Raw genomic sequence first — 13117 nt, forward strand, 5'->3', positions numbered from 1 at the left:
TGCTGCCTCACCCTCAAAGTGCAGTGCGAAGTCAAGGGCCAGGGGAGGGAGGGGGCGTGGGGGCTGACTCGGTCTTGGGAAGGGAATGAGTGACGACGCCCCTCCCCCACTGCCCCAGAGGGGCCTCACTGTAAGAAACAAGCTTGGATCCCATGCTTGTAACTGTTGTCAGAGTCCCTGGCTAAAGGAATAAGATCTCGGAGGCCCCTTCCACTAACTGGTCCCCTTGTCCCGCCGCGGAACCTCCCTTTTACGGAGTCCTTTTTCACAGAAAATCCTTTTCTCTTGGCCAGCCCTGCTTTCCACACTGTGGGTGCTTGCTTTCTTGGCTCATCTCGTTATCGGGGACCTCATGCAAAGACCTTATTTCCAGCCACATGGCAAACAAAAGCCTTGGAGTGGCGATTAGGAGCAGCGGCCTCGCACCGGGAATTCTGCCACCTGACCAACCTGATCAGTTTCCTTCACTGGTGGCGAGTTGGTGTTCTCTGCCCAAAGTCCTAGCTGCCAGACTTCAGGGCTCCACCACCTGCTCCTAACACGTGCCACGCCCTGGACTACATACTCCTCATCCCCGAAGCCTCACACCTCTCTTTGATGAACCAAAGGTCTCTCACCTCCATCCTACTGGACAACCTCCAGCATCAGTGTTCCTCACCTTCCTTATATTTGATCCCCGCAACACGGCTGCCCCTCCTTAAGTCCTCCCTCCTAATCCCCCAATTCACTTTCCAGACTCTGCTCTCCCCTTCACAACCATTACTTTTCTTTTTCTCCGCCCCGCCCTCCCCCCCCCCCCCACCTCCAGACAGGGTTTCTCTGTGTAGCCTTGGCTGTCCTGGAGCTCACTCTGTAGACCAGGCTGGCCTCGAACTCACAGCGATCGGCTTACTTCTCCCTCCAGAGTGCTGGTTCTTTTTTGTTTTTCTTTCTTTCTCTCTTTCTTTCTTCTTCTTCTTTGTTTTGTTTTTTGTTGTTGTTGTTGTTGTTTTGTTTTGTTTTTTGAGACAGGGTTTCTCTGTGTAACTTTGGCTGTCCTGGAGCTCACTCTGTAGACCAGGCTGGCATCGAACTCACAGTGATATGCCTGCCTCTGCCTCCCAAGTGCTGGGATTAAGGACATAGGCCACCACTGCCTGGCTTCACAGCCACTCCTCTTATTCGGAGCCCTCCACTTCTGCTCAAGGCTCAATCTAATCTAATCTGGTTTCTGGAATGAGTGAGCAATAGCCCACACCAGAGCAAGACAAGTTTCAGGCACTGAGGTGGCTTTCTTGCTGGCTGCCAGAGGCGATTCAATTCTCTCTGTAAGAAGACACCATCAACCAGAGTGTCTAGAAGCCCCTACCTGCTACACACACACACACACACACACACACACACACACACACACACACACACAGTGCTCAGCACTCCACTTGACAGGCCAGAGAAGCTTTGTGCTTCTCCTCCTCCTCCTCCTCCTCTCTCTCTCTGTCTCTGTCTCTCTCTCTGTCTCTGTCTTTGTTTCTGTCTGTCTCTGTCTGTCTGTCTGTCTGTCTGTCTGTCTGTCTCTCTCTCTCTCTCTGAGACAAGGTTTCTCTGTGTAGCCCTGGACTCACTTTGTAGACCAGGCTGACCTCAAACTCAGAGATCTGCCTGCCTCTGCCTCCGAGTGCTGCTGGGATTAAAGGCGTGCGCCACTGCTCCAGACTCTCCTCCTCTTGTCTTTATTCCCCCCCACTTTCTTCTCTTCCTCATTTCCTACCTCCTTTCTCCCTTTGCTACCCCTCCCTTCTCTTTCCTGTCCTTATCTCCCCCTTTTCCTCTTCCTTTCAAAAGGGATTCCTTCCAGAAGCCAAGCAAAGTAAACGTTGCCCGGGGTAGAGATACACAGTGGTCTACGTATTGTTATGGGGACAAGTGAAGTAAGCAGGACACCCTCAGTAGGGGTGGAATAGGAGAATACCCAGGCAGGAGGTCATCAGAGTCTGAACAAAGTAAGGACCTTGTCCACTTGGGCCCAGCTCAGCAAGATCAAGTCAGCTCCTGAGAGGCGAAGAGGACTCTTGGCCATGCCTGTGGACAGATAGTAGAGTCCAGCAAAGAGGAGAAAAGCCCACGGGGAGCTTAGTGTGGGAAGCAAGACCCTGGTGGGGTGAGGGCACTTCTGTGTGGCGTATGCATGCAAGTCAGAATGTTGGTTCCAAGGGCTTCTGTGTTGGTTGGGGACAAGCCGTGTATATTGAAGGCCGATCTGTGGAGGGGTGGGGTTGGGGGTTGCAGAGATAGGATGTTGGCTGAATAAAGTGGGACTGATTCAGGAAGCAAATGCGACCCAGCGAGTACAAATGGGGGAGATACGGCTTGAATCATAGCAAGCCACCCCCGCCACTCACCATTGCCTCTAGATGCCATTGTCCACTGAAGCGACCAAGGCTTCTTGGGGAAATGTCTGATCACAGGATCAGGGCACGGAAAGTACGAGAGGAGCCTGAATCATCTTGTACTGGGAGATGATGAAACAGAGTTAATGTATGACTGGATAGTTCCATCCCTAAGTGTGCTCAAGGGAAAGGAGAGCATGTCCACACACAGGCTTGTACATGAGCATGTACAGCCTCATTACTCATAATAGCCAGCAGGTAGAAGCAATAGAAACGTCCAGCCGGTGAACAGTTCAACAAAACGTCCTATATCCAAACAATGGTCTAGGCATTAAAAAGAATGATGCATGTATACACTAAAGAGTAAGGTAATCCTCAATAGCAGTGACGTAATTATACAGTCTGGCCAAATCTCAAAAGCATTGTCTAAATGAAAAAAAAAAAAGAAAGAAAGATAAAGGATGGTCACAAATGTTTACTTATTGTGTGATTTCTTTTCATGTCTTCTCTTTCCCCCCCCCCCCTTTCTTTCTTTTTCTTTTTCTTTTGAAATTTGGTCTTTCAATACAGGGTTTCTCTGTATAGCTCTGGCTGCTCTGGAACTCACTCAGTAGATCAGGCTGGCCCCAAACTCAGAGATGCATCGGCTTCTGACTCCTGAAGTGCTGTGATTAGAGGTGTGTGCCACCACTGCCCAGCTGTGTTATTCCACTTTTATGGCACATCTGGAATAAGAAGTGCAGTAGACTAGTGGCTGCCAGGGCCTCAAATGGAGCCAGGAGGATGAAATTGTGGTGATGGTGGCACACAGCTATGAATATGCTAAAAAAAAAAAAAAGCATAGAACTCTAGAACTGCACACGTTGAATGCTGTGCAAATAAAACTGTTTTTAATTATTTATTTATTTCGGAAACAAAGTCTCATACTTGTTAGCCCAGGCTGCCCTCCTGTTTCAATCTCCTCCTGAATGCTGGGATTACAAACATGAGTCATCAAATCCAGGTCCCATTGGACGGTGTTGCTACATTTTAAAGCTATGGCAGGGCGGGGCTGGAGCTCAGAGGTTAACAGCACTGCCTGCTCTTCTTGAGGTCCTGAGTTCAATTTCCAGCAACCGCATGGTGGCTCACATCCATCTATAATGAGATCTGGTGCCCTCTTCTGGCCTGCTGGCACACATGCAGGTAGAATACTGTATGAATAATAAATAAATAAATCTTTAAAAAAAAAAAAGATACAGGAAGGCAAGGCTCGCAAGTGAAAGTACTTACCATGTAAGCCAGAAGACCTGAGCGCCACCATCTCAGACCACATGTAGGAAGCCAGATCAGATGGTATGCATCTGTAATCCCAGCCCTAGTGAGATGGGGGATGGGGGTGGGGCAGAGACAGACAAGGGAATGAGCTAGAAGCTTGAAGGCCAGCTAGCCTGGAGTATGCAGTGTGGCAGAAACAAGAGAGACCTCATCTCACAAGGCGGAAGGAGAAAATCAACTCATAACGTTGCCTTGTGATCTCCACTTGCAATCCTCCTCTCATACAATGATAATAAAAGTCAAAGAGTGAGGAGACCCTACAAGAACACAGGAGCTGGTGAGTCAGGGCTTCCAATAACTGGGTCTGTACAATCTGGAGGTGCAAGCTCATTAAGAAATTGAGCCCGGCGTGGCGGCTCACACCTTTAATCCCAGCACTAGGGAGGCAGAGGTAGGGGGAGATCCCTGTGAGTTCAAGGCCAGCCTGGTCTACAAAGTGAGTCCAGGAAAGCCAAGGCTACACACAGAGAAACCCTGACTCAAAAATCAAATCAAAACAAAAACCAAACAGGAAAGAAAGAAATTGAAGGCAGAGGCAGGAGAGGTAGCTCAGAAGCTACAAGTCCCTGCTGTACTATTGAAGACTGGTGTTTGGATGCCAGCACCCATGTCTGGGCGTCCCAGGCACTCATGTAACCCCAGAGCTAAGGGAGCCAGAGACAGGAGCCTTACTGGAGTTTGCTGGCTACCTGTTCAGAAAATGTGAACCTTAGCTCTAGATCCAGGGAGAAACCCAGCCTCAAAGAAATAGGTGGAGCCGGGCCCAGTGGTGCATGCCTGTAATCCTCTGGGAGGCAGAGGCAGAGGCAGAGGCAGAGGCAGAGGCAGAGGCAGAGGCAGATCTCTGTGGGTTCGAAGCCAGCCTGGTCTATGAAGCAAGTACAGGACAGCCAAGGCTAGAGAAAAACCCTGCCTTGAGAAACAAAAACAAAAACAAACAAACAAAAAAGAATCACAATGTTACAAGTAATCAACATAAAACCTCTATGGATAAAGTAGAGGGGTTGCAAGAAGAAAAGCCCAAGGCTGGGATGTACTCAATGGCAGAGCACTTGCCTAACATACAGGAGGTCCTGACTTCCAGCCCTAGTAATGCAAAAAAAAAAAATAGTTCTACCCATAATAAAAGGAAAGGAGATGGACAGAGCTGGTCGTGGCAGCACGTGCTGTTTAGTTTAGGTTGGTGTGTGTGAAGGAACGCAGACGTACATACAGAAATCAGAGGACTCTTTAAAAAAAAAATACAGTATTCAGAGGGCACCAGATCTCATTACAAATGGTTATGAACCACCATGTGGTTGCTGGGAATCGAACTCAGGACCTTTGGAAGAACAGCCAGTGCTCTTAACCTCTGAGCCATCTCTCCAGCCCAACCAGAGGACTCTCGTCAGTTGCTTCTGTCCTTCTATCATAGGCTCCAGGCTTGTTTTGCAAGTGTTTGTTATTCAGTGAAGCCATCTCATCTACCTTTTTTTTTTCCTGCACCACCACACCCAGCTTGTAATAAATATTTTGTTTGTTTAAGACAGGGTTTCTCTGTGTAGCCTTGGCTGTCGTGGACTCACGTTGTAGACCAGGCTGGCCTCGAACTCACATCGATCCACCTGCCTCTGCCTTCTGAGTGCTGGGATAAAGGCATGCGCCATCATGCTCGGCTGTAATCAATATTTTTTAAAATACCAAAACAAAGCCAGGTGTGGCAGCACATGCCTTTAATCTGAGCACTGGGGAAGCAGAATCAGGCAGATCTCTGTGAACTGAAGGCCAGCCTGGTCTACAAAGGGAGTCCAGGACAGCCAGGTCTATTACACAGAGAAACTCATCTCAGAAAAACAAAACAAAACCAACACAAAACAAAATGGTTCTGGAGATTAAAAAATAAACAAACAAAACATGTCAGTCTCTGGAGGCAGATCACAAGCAGATCCATTGTGAGTTCAAAGCCAGCCTGGTCCACAAAGGGAGTTGCAGGACAGCCTTGACTACACAAAGAAACTGTGTCTCAAAACAGAACTGTAGCCGGGTGTGGTGGCCCACGCCTATAATTCCAGCACTTGGGAGGCAGAGGCAGGTGGATCGCTGTGAGTTTGAGGCCAGCCTGGTCTACAAAGCGGGGCCAGGACAGCCAAGGCTACACAGGGAAACCCTGTCTCGGAAAACAAAAACAAAACAAAAATGACCAGTGCGTTTGATGGACTCAGAGCAGGCTGGGACACAGCCGAGGAGAAAAATCTCTCCGTTTGAGAGTACGTGCATAGAAACTTACAAACCAGAAAAGCCAAGAGAAGAAAGACTGGAAAACAACAAACACAAGTCGAATATCCAAGATTGAGGGGACGATGGCTCAGAGGAGTGACTTACGCATAATGAGAGCACCAGAAGGAAAAGAATTTGAAATAATCATGACGGAGAATTTCCCCCAAATCAATGCCAGACACTGAAATACAGATCCAGGAAGCTCAGAGAACACTGGCGGATGAATGCAAAAAACAGACCAGAGTCCACAACGAGGCATAACTTACTCACACTGCAGAGAATCAAATGGAAATAGGAAATGTGGAAAGAAAATGAGATGGGGGAGGCCCTATCTATAAAAGAGTAAAGGTAGCAGTTGTATCAGACATCTTTAAAAGCACAGAGCCAGCCAGGCAGAGTGGCACACACCTTCAGTCTTAAGTGCTCTCTAGGCACAGCCAGGCAGATCCATATGAGATTAAGGCCACTCTGGACAACGAAGTAAATTCTTGGAATCACCAAAAGAAAAAGAAAAAAGAAGAAGAAGAAGAAGAAGAAGAAGAAGAAGAAGAAGAAGAAGAAGAAGAAGAAGAAGAAAAACCCCAACAAACAAAAAGAAGAGCCAAGAGGAGATCAGAATGTACCTAAAGATATAAAGTGTTGAGAGAGGGAAAAAAAAAACCATAAAAATCTGTACCCTGTGGCATTGTTATCTTTTTAAGAAAAAGAAAAATAGATGTTCTACCGGGCAACTCAAAACTGGGGGAGTTTGTTCCTAACAGATCTGTTTGTTTCGTTTTGTTTTAAATGATAAAGACAAAAAGTTCTTTAGTGAGAAGGAAAATGATCTAGGTCAGAAACTGATGAAAGAAAGAAAGAAAGAAAGAAAGAAAGAAAGAAAGAAAGAAAGAAAGAAAAAATCGAAGAAAAGAGCAGGAGCCGGCTCACCTGGCAAGGCACTGTGGTGCAAACTTGAGGTCCTGAATTGAGATCCCAGCACCCCAGTACCCATGTCATATCTGGGCGCAGTGCGCTGTGGTGGAAGGAGAGACAGGTGCTGAGGTGGCTCAGGAGGACACGTGAATCCTTGGAGCCTACTGGCCAGTGTGTTTAGCGGAGTCTGTGAAATCCTGTTTCAAAACCTAAGAGGGGTAGTGATTGCAAAAGACACCAGCATCAACCTCAGGCTTTCATGTGCACATATACAGGTGTACCCACTCACGTGAACACATACATTCACATGTCTATTACATATAGAAACAGAAGAAAAAAATAAAGGTGAATTAAAACTTTTCTCTTTCCTAACTGATCTAACAGAGAATAGTTTGTTCAAAATCAGACTATCAGTCAGGCGGTGGTGGCAGACACCCTTAATCCTAGCATTTGGGAGGCAGAGGCAGGCGGAGCTCTGTGAGTTCAGAGGTGAGCCTGGTCTACAAAGCGAATTCCAGGACAGCCAGAGCTATACACAGAGAAACCCTGTCCTGAAAAACAAAACAAAATAAAACAAAAGACTATCAGTAACCATGGGGCTATAGCGATGGCTTGTGGTTGAGGGCATTTGAGCCAGGCTGTGGTGGTGCACGACTGTAATCCCAGCACTCAGGGAGGCAGAAGCAGGTGGATCTCTGTGAGTCTGAAGCCAGCCTGGTCTACAAAGGCAGTCCGAGACAACCAAGGCTGCACAGAGAAATCCTGTCTCAAACAAACAAACAAACAAACAAACAACAAAAGCAAAACCAACCCAGAGAGCATTTGTTACTCTTGCAGAGGATCTGGGTTTGGTTCCCAGCTTCCATCTGGCAGCTTACAAATTCCTGTGACTCTATGTATAGGCTATCTGAGGCCCCCATTGACTTCTTACATGCATGTGGTGCACGTAAATTTAGACAAGCTCAGGCTTTCTCACACACTCAAAAAAAATGTTAAAATGAAAAAATAAAAGTACGCTGGACATGGTGTTGCACACCTTTAACCCCAGCACTCAGGAGGCAGAAGCAGGAGGATCGCTGTGAGTTTGAGGCCAGCCTGGTGTATAGAGTGACTCCAGGACAGCCAGGAAGGACTACATAGAGAAACCTTGACTCGGGAAAACAAAAACAAACAACAAAAAAGTTAGAATGAATTAAAAAAAACATGGCCTAGGGCTAAAGAGATGGCTCAAGGGTTAAGAGTGTATACTATTTTTATAGAAGACCTGAGTCTGAGTACCAAGTCTCTTGTCAGATGGTTCAAATTTTACCTGTAACTGGCCAGGCATGGTGGTGCATGCCTTTAATCCCAGCACTTGGGAGGCAGAGGCAGGCGGAGCACTGTGAATTTGAGGCCAGCCTGGTCTACAAAGCGAGTCCAGGACAGCCAAGGCTACAGAGACCCTGTCTCAGAAAACCAAAAATAAATAAATAAATAAATAAAATAAAGTGAGTCCTAAAAAGACCCTACTGTGTTCTAACTCTATGATGTCTAGAAAAAACACTTGCTTTAAATATAAGGCTACGTATATATTAATGATAAATAGAGAAAGTAGTACCATAACTCACTTCAGAGAAATCAGACTTCAGACCAAAGAAACTCATCAAGGAGAGCAAAGCGCACACAATGACAATAAGGGTCCCTTCTCTGAGAAGACATAAAACCCTTGTCTATGCACCTGATACCCAGCTAACCACACAGGGCCGGGCCTGCAGCTCAGCTGGTAGAGTGCTTACCTGGCATGCATGAAGTCCTGAATTCAAGTCTCAGTCCTACAGACTGATGATGCACGGTCACCATCCCAGCACAGGCGGCCACCACAGGGCAATCAGGAGGCCAAGATTATCGTTGGTAGTTGCAAGTTTGAAGCCAAACACAAAATAAATCACCGTAAAAATTATTATTTTTTTCTACTACTACTACTACTACTACTACTACTACTACTACTACTACTATTACTACTACTACTACAAGGGGAGCCGGACAGTGGTGGCGCACACCTTTAATCCCAGCACTCAGGAGGCAGAGGTAGGCGGCTCGCTGTGAGTTCGGGGCCAACCTGATCTACAAAAGCGAGTCCAGGACAGTCAAGGCTACACAGAGAGACCTTGTCTTGAAAAACCAAAAAAAAAAAAACAAAAAAAAAAAAAACCAATAAATAAATAAATAAACTAAAAATAAAAGGGAAAGTAAGCTGAACACAAGCATTCCTTACCCTCCAGCTCCCACCTGCCATGCTACGTGACCAGGCATCTCCCGCCTTCCTGCCGACATAGATTATTCTCTTTGACCAAGAAACAAACTTCAACCCTTTCTTCCAAGTCGCGTTTGTCAGGTGTTTCACTCTACCAATAGGGAAAGTAACTACTGCATAGCCATGGGAGCGATGAACCCTTAGGTCACCTGGGCTACGGAGTAAGTTCAAGACCAGCCAAGAGCTATGTAGCGAAACCCTTTACCAGAAACTAAACCAAGTCAACCGATGATATCATAAAGGATGAAAACTATAGAACGGCATCGCTCACAAACATACCTTTTTAAAAACCTGTTCAGCGTCAGATGTGAAAGATTGGGACTGCAAATACAATGGACGCCTGAAATGAGATTTAGTAGAACACAGGACTCAAGCACAGAGGTGCACTGAGCCTTGAGCTGAGACTGAGCTATTGAGTTCTCAAGCGAAATCGGTTAGGTGTTTGCGTTTGGTCAATAATCAAAACAGAAAGTGTGTATCTGTTGCTGTGTAGCCAATTTCAAAATCTTCTGAGGACATAGTAAAAACCGAGTTCAGCAACAATGCTAAGAACCTGAGGTGAGCCCAATGTCCCTGAACAAAGTCTTTTTTTTTTTTTCCCCAAAGATGTTTAAGTAGTTCCCGGTTCACTCCAAGGACTGTCTTTAGATAATACTTTCATCTGACATCTGGTCAAGGAGATGCTTGTTGGAGTACGAAGGCAAACACTCTGCATGCATCCTCTTTGTTTTCAAGGGATGTCTGTCAAGTGTGTTGTCCTGGCCTGACTTCAGTTTAGCAAATATCTTTCCCAAGGGCAAATCAGATCCGACACTGTGTAAAATAACTGCAACCACTGCCAAGTATGAGTCATCCTGAGCACTCAAGTCTGCCTCAACACTTGAAAATCAGTTCATGTAATCTGATTAATTACATCAACAGACCAGAGAAGAAAGAAACCTCAGGACCATCTCAGTGGATTCAGAGGCTGGAAGTGGTGACGCACACCTTTAATCCCAGCACTCAGGAGAGGAAGAAAGGTCTCTGTGCATTTGAGGCTATCCTGATCTAAATAGAGGGATCCTGTCTCAAGAAGAAGAAGAAGAAGGAGAGGAGGAGGAGGAGGAGGAGGAGGAGAGAAAGAAAAATCCAGAAAAGGCACTTGACCAAATATAATACCTATTCATGAATAAAAAAATGAAAAACAAGCAGGGCCAGTGATGCATGCCTGTAATCCCAGCACTCGGGAGAAGAGGCAGGCAGATGTTTCAGTGAGTTCCAGGGCAGCCTGGTCTTCTAAGGACCACCAAGACTACATAGACAAACCCTGTTTCAGGGGAAAAACAACAACAAAAACAGGCCGGGTGCTTTAATCTCAGGCAGAGGCAGGCAAAACACTGTGAATTCGAGGCCAGCCTGGTCTACAGAGTTAGTCCAGGATAGCCAGGGTGACACAGAGAAACCCTATCTCAAAACAAACAAAAACAAAAAGGAAGAAAAAGAAGAAACAAAAACAAAACTCTCAAGAAGTGAGGTATGAGCCTGGTGTAGTGGCACATGTCTTTAATCCCAGCAAAGGCAGTGGATCTTTGTGAGGTCCTGGCCAGCTTGCTCTACAAAGTGAGTCTAGAACAGCTAGTGCTACACAGAGAAGCCCTGTCTTGAAAAACCAAAAATCAAACAAATAAAACAACAACAACAAAAAAAATGAAGTATGTTTTCAACTTGATCAGAGAACATCATAAATCCTCACAGCTAACACCATTCTTTTTTTTTTTTTTTTTCCTTTTCTTTTTTAGGTTCTTGTTTGTTTGTATTTAAAACTCTCAATGTACTCCTTGCTGCCGTCAAATTTACTATGTAAACCAGGCTGGCCTCAAATTCACAGCGATCCGCCTGCCTCTGCCTTCCCAAGTGCTGGGATTAAAGTCGTGTGCCACCACACCCTGCTTGACCTTGAATTCTTGATCCTCCTGCCTCTGCCCCACAAGTGCTAGAATTGCAGATGTTCAACATCGTTCTGATTTATTCAGTGCTGAGAATCAAACCTGGGGCTCCGTGTATGCTAGCTAGGCAAGCATTCTACTATCTAAGCTACATCATCCTTGGCCACATAGCATCTTTATCTATAGGTTCAAAGCAATTCCAGTAACCCTTTCAGCAAGTTATATCACAGATACTGATATAAGCTGACTCTAAAGCATATGTGGAGAGCCAAAAGGTCCATAACACCCAACACCAACACAGTCTTTACCCAAGTTTAAAAAAAAAAAAACCTGGATGGACTTGACGACGTGCCTGTAGTCCTAACACACAGGAGGTGAAAATGGGATTCCCAGGGGCAGGCATTTGGCTGCTAGACTAAAATCATTAAGTTCTGGACTCAGAGAGAGAGATCTTGCTGCAGTAAATAAAAAGAGAAACGATTAAGGAAGGCACACATGCCAATCTCTGGCAACTACACATAAGTGCGCATGTGTGTAACCCGTCCCACACAGGCACCCACACAACATTTGAATATGCACATGGATGCACACCACACATACATACATAATCCTTATGCCACTCCCCCACCCAAGGAAGAAAGAATAAGAAAACAGGCTATTGGAGAAAACACTTTTTTTTTTTTTGAGACAGGGTTTCTTTGTGTTACGCTGGCTATCCTGGAACTCTCTTTGTAGACCAGGCTGGCCTCGAACTCACAGAGATCCACCTGCCTCTGCCTCCCAAGTGCTGAGATTAAAGGCGTGCGCCACTATGCCCAGCCGATAAAACCTTTTCTGATTAAGTGATTTTATCCAAAATATATAAAGAACTCTTAGGACTCAACAATAAGAACACAAATAATAAAAGAAAAAGAAAAAAGAAGAAAAGAAAAGGAACACAAATAAGCCAAATTTTTTAAATGGGCAAAGGGCCGGGCAGTGGTGGCGCACACCTTTAATCTCAGCACTCGGGAGGCAGAGGCAAGTGGATCGCTGTGAGTTTGAGGCCAGCCTGGTCTACAAAGCGAGTCCAGGACAGCCAATGCTACACAGAGAGACCCTGTCTGGGAAACAAACAAACAAACGTAAAATGAGCAAAAGATCTAGACATCTGGCTGGATCATCACCTGCTTCTCCAACAGCATCAGGTCTGTCTGTCACATCTGTCAAATAAGTGTACAAAAAGATGCTGGGTGTCATGTATCTGTAGATAATTACAAAGAGAAACAATGAGATACAACCACACACTTAATAGAGTGGCTTAAATCCAAAACACTTCCAGCAAGTGCTGGCAAGGGCACGGGATGAGGCTTCTCATCCGTTACCCGTGGTAATGCAAGACGCTGCAGCAGCCATGTTGGAAGACAGCTGGCGGTTGCTGAAACTAAACAGTCTCACCATACGATCAGCAACTCGTGCTCTGTGGTGTTTACCCAAACGAGTCAAAAACTCTGTTCTACATGAGAATCTGCACATAAATGTTTACAGCAGCTCTGTTTGTGCCAGAAGTTAGATGCAACCAAGACGTCTTTCTGTAAATGGGTAAACACGCTTTGGTCCATGCAGGCTGATGAGAAACGAGTTAGCAGGCTAGGAAAAGCCACACAGCAAACTTCAGTGCGTGTACACCTAAGTGAAAGAAGCCAGTCTGAAAAGGCCATAGACTGCATGTTTCCAATTATATGGCATTTTGGAGAAGGCACAACTATGAAAACTAAAAGCATCCGTTGCTGCCAGGGGCAGAGGAGGGAGGCAAGCACAGCAGAAAAGAGACAATTTCTCTCTCTCTCTCTCTCTCTCTCTCTCTCTCTCTCTCTCTCTCTCTCTCTGTGTGTGTGTGTGTGTGTGTGTGTGTGTGTGTGTGTGTGTGTGTGTATAGTTTGAGGGTGAGCAGAGAATAACCTCAGTGTCATTTCTCAGGTACCATCCACCTTTTTTAAAAATTTGTTTTTATATCATGTGTGGATTTGCTGCGTGTATGTGTGTGCAGTGTGTGTGTTTGTGTGTGT

At 45.8% G+C, this 13117-nt stretch overlaps 1 long non-coding RNA gene across 1 annotated transcript; it reads right to left on the minus strand.

Moving 5' to 3' along the window:
* Positions 1-3253: 3253 nt before the first annotated feature.
* LOC311578920 lies at positions 3254-6896 on the minus strand. Its single transcript, XR_014773002.1, has 2 exons — positions 6867-6896; positions 3254-3559 (listed from the first exon to the last, which is right to left on the minus strand). It is a non-coding gene; the product is annotated as an uncharacterized lncRNA (long non-coding RNA).
* Positions 6897-13117: the final 6221 nt, after the last annotated feature.

Source organism: Acomys minous (assembly GCF_964271855.1).
Source record: "Acomys minous genome assembly, chromosome: 12".
NCBI classification, from domain to species: domain Eukaryota; kingdom Metazoa; phylum Chordata; class Mammalia; order Rodentia; family Muridae; genus Acomys; species Acomys minous.